Source organism: Poecile atricapillus, chromosome 5, assembly GCF_030490865.1.
Source record: "Poecile atricapillus isolate bPoeAtr1 chromosome 5, bPoeAtr1.hap1, whole genome shotgun sequence".
In the NCBI taxonomy this organism is placed as follows: domain Eukaryota; kingdom Metazoa; phylum Chordata; class Aves; order Passeriformes; family Paridae; genus Poecile; species Poecile atricapillus.
In genome coordinates, this window is record NC_081253.1 from 22,409,249 (window position 1) to 22,409,546 (window position 298).

The following is a 298-nucleotide window of genomic DNA, read 5'->3' on the forward strand; positions in this document are numbered from 1 at the left end:
GAGCTCTGGAGAGCCAATCTTCAGCTGCCTCCTTGCAGCACCTCCAGCGTAAAACAATACGCAGAGACAAATAACTTCTCTTAGAAGGTCCTGTGCACCTCGGGGACACCCTGATACTCCTGCAGATGTCCCCTACAGTAAGCAGGGCATTTCCCCGTTTCCTCCTCTCTTCTGCCAGGCACCTCGTGCCCCCCGTGTGCCCGTCCCCTGCGGATCTCGGCGCACAGCGCTCCCTCAGCGGGGCCCCCTGCGCTCGGCCCCGGCCCGGGCTGCGGGGGCGGGGCGGGGGCGGCCCCAC